This window comes from Manis pentadactyla, chromosome 16, assembly GCF_030020395.1.
Source record: "Manis pentadactyla isolate mManPen7 chromosome 16, mManPen7.hap1, whole genome shotgun sequence".
Taxonomy (NCBI): domain Eukaryota; kingdom Metazoa; phylum Chordata; class Mammalia; order Pholidota; family Manidae; genus Manis; species Manis pentadactyla.
This window is the reverse complement of record NC_080034.1, coordinates 20,512,878-20,515,084: the sequence shown is the minus strand read 5'-3', so window position 1 is coordinate 20,515,084 and position 2,207 is coordinate 20,512,878. Positions and strand designations below refer to the sequence as shown.

Genomic DNA, 2,207 nt, shown 5'->3' with positions numbered 1-2,207 from the left:
AGTCCAGTTTAACCCTTCTGGTGTCTAGAAAGGGTGATTTTATTAGATCCTCAAATAGATGCTAGCATTACTGAACTCATGTCATTAAAATAGAGGCTGCAGGAAAGGGGTAAGAGGAACCCACATTACAGCATTTGGGGAGTTTATGTAAAGCTCCCCTGGTCTTTCATGGAGTAGGTTTCCTCTTACCCCAAAACATGAAGTCATTGTTTCCTCTTAAATCTGCAAAATACTCTAAAAATGTAATTTCATCCTGTGGTTCATTTTTGCTAAATTACCCTTTTGTACTCTTAAAAAAGAAATCTCAAAGAGAAAATTAGTACTTTCTTTCACTGAATTCAAAACCTATGGGCATCTTTCAGATCCATTTTCTTCAGAGGAAAACACACACAGGTAGTTACATATCAGGAATGTTTGTGCCTGAAACAAAAGAACGTACCGTGTGTGAGTGGTGAGTGGCCCCCGATACTGACTTACCTGGTTACATGTATTCTTTCTTTTTAAAAAAGATGAGACTGCATCCAGTGTGCACGCAGCCATACATGCTCGGGAGCAACTTGTGAAACCCAAAACGAAAAGAGCTAAGAGATTTCTTGAGAAGAGAGAACCAAAACTCAATGAAAATATTAAAAATGCTATGCTGATTAAAGGGGGAAATGCAAATTCAACAATGACATAAGTACTTAGAGATGTGTATGCACTGAAAAAAACATACGGGGTTCTGTATAAAAAGAAAAATATTACAAGACCATTTGAGGATCAGACATCATTGGAATTCTTTTCAAAGAAGTCGGATTGTTCTTTATTCATGTTTTGGCTCCCATAATAAGAAGCAGCCAAATAATCTAGTAATAGGTCATGTGTATGACTACCATGTGCTGGATATGACTGAATTAGGTATTGAGAAACGGGTCTCTGTAAAAGATATTAAGATTAGTAAGTGTCCTGAAGGAACAAAACCCATGTTAATATTTGCCGGTGATGATGTCACTGAAACAGAGAACTACAGAAGGCTGCAGAGTCTCCTCACTCATTTCTTCCGAGGCCCCACAAACATCCACCTGGCTGGTTTAGAGAGCGTCCTGCACTTCACTGCACTGAATGGGAAGTTTTACTTTTGATGCTATAAGCGTCTACTGAAGAAGTCAGGCTGCAGAACACCACGGATTGAACTGGAAGAGGAGGGCCCTCACTGGATCTGGTTCTGAGGACACATCTGGCTTCCGATGACCTTTATAGGTTATCTATGAAGACGTAAAGCCCTCCAGCCAAAGAAGAAGAAAAGTATCTCTCATGATACTTTTGGTACAACTTATGGATGGATTCATATGCAGAAACAAGACCTGAGAAAACTACAAACCAGGAAAATGAAGGGGTTGAAGAAGCAACCTGAAGAAAGGAGAACAGAAGACCAGGAGAAAAAAACCAAAGAGAATTAAAAGAAATGGATGGAACTCAAATAAATAAATAAATAAATAAAAATAAAAAAAATCTGACTTTGGTGACCAGGAAAGGTGCCCCAAAAGATGTTTTTGAAATTCAATGCAAAGTCTTCGGTGGATTTGAACTTGCCATGACAAATGGATGTATTGGGTGACCCTGTCCGAATCGTGATGTGTTTTAAAGTTTTAACGAGTCTGGTTCTGGTAGCTCTTGAGGCGGAATGATTACAATTTTATTTTATTTTAAGTATAGTTGACATAACATCATAAGAGTTTTGGGAACACAACATAGTGATTCAACTATCATATCTGTACATGATAAAATGCTCACCATGCTAAGTGCCACCACACAAAGTTATGACAATACAGTGACTCTGTGCCCCAGGCTGTACCTTTTCTTCTCTGTGACTTATTCATTTTATAACTGGAAGTTGGTACCACTTTAAAAATTTTAAATCAACATAATTTGTCTTCTAACTCTCTGGAGCGGTTTTTAAATAAAGCCTGAATCTGACAGGAAATCTACTATTCATTGTTTACAGGGTTGCAAATAGTCGGGTCATAGAAGGAATTTCTCAGGTTCTTTGGTATGCCTCATACAAATAAAAACAGACATCTGAGATCTAAAGAATACAGTGAAAACTCTGAAATACAAATGACTTTAGGAAGAAGCACAGATGGGTGGGGAAGGGGAGACAAAGGGAGAGATTTCTCTCCCCAAAACACGTCTTATAAAGGTGCCTTGTGTACAGTTTTTCTCCCCCA

At 38.3% G+C, this 2,207-nt stretch overlaps 1 pseudogene; it reads left to right on the top strand.

Annotated features, from left to right (window-relative positions):
* Window positions 1–527: 527 nt before the first annotated feature.
* LOC118927660 (ribosome production factor 2 homolog) lies at window positions 528–1,439 on the top strand (annotated as a pseudogene).
* The last annotated feature ends 768 nt before the right edge of the window (window positions 1,440–2,207 follow it).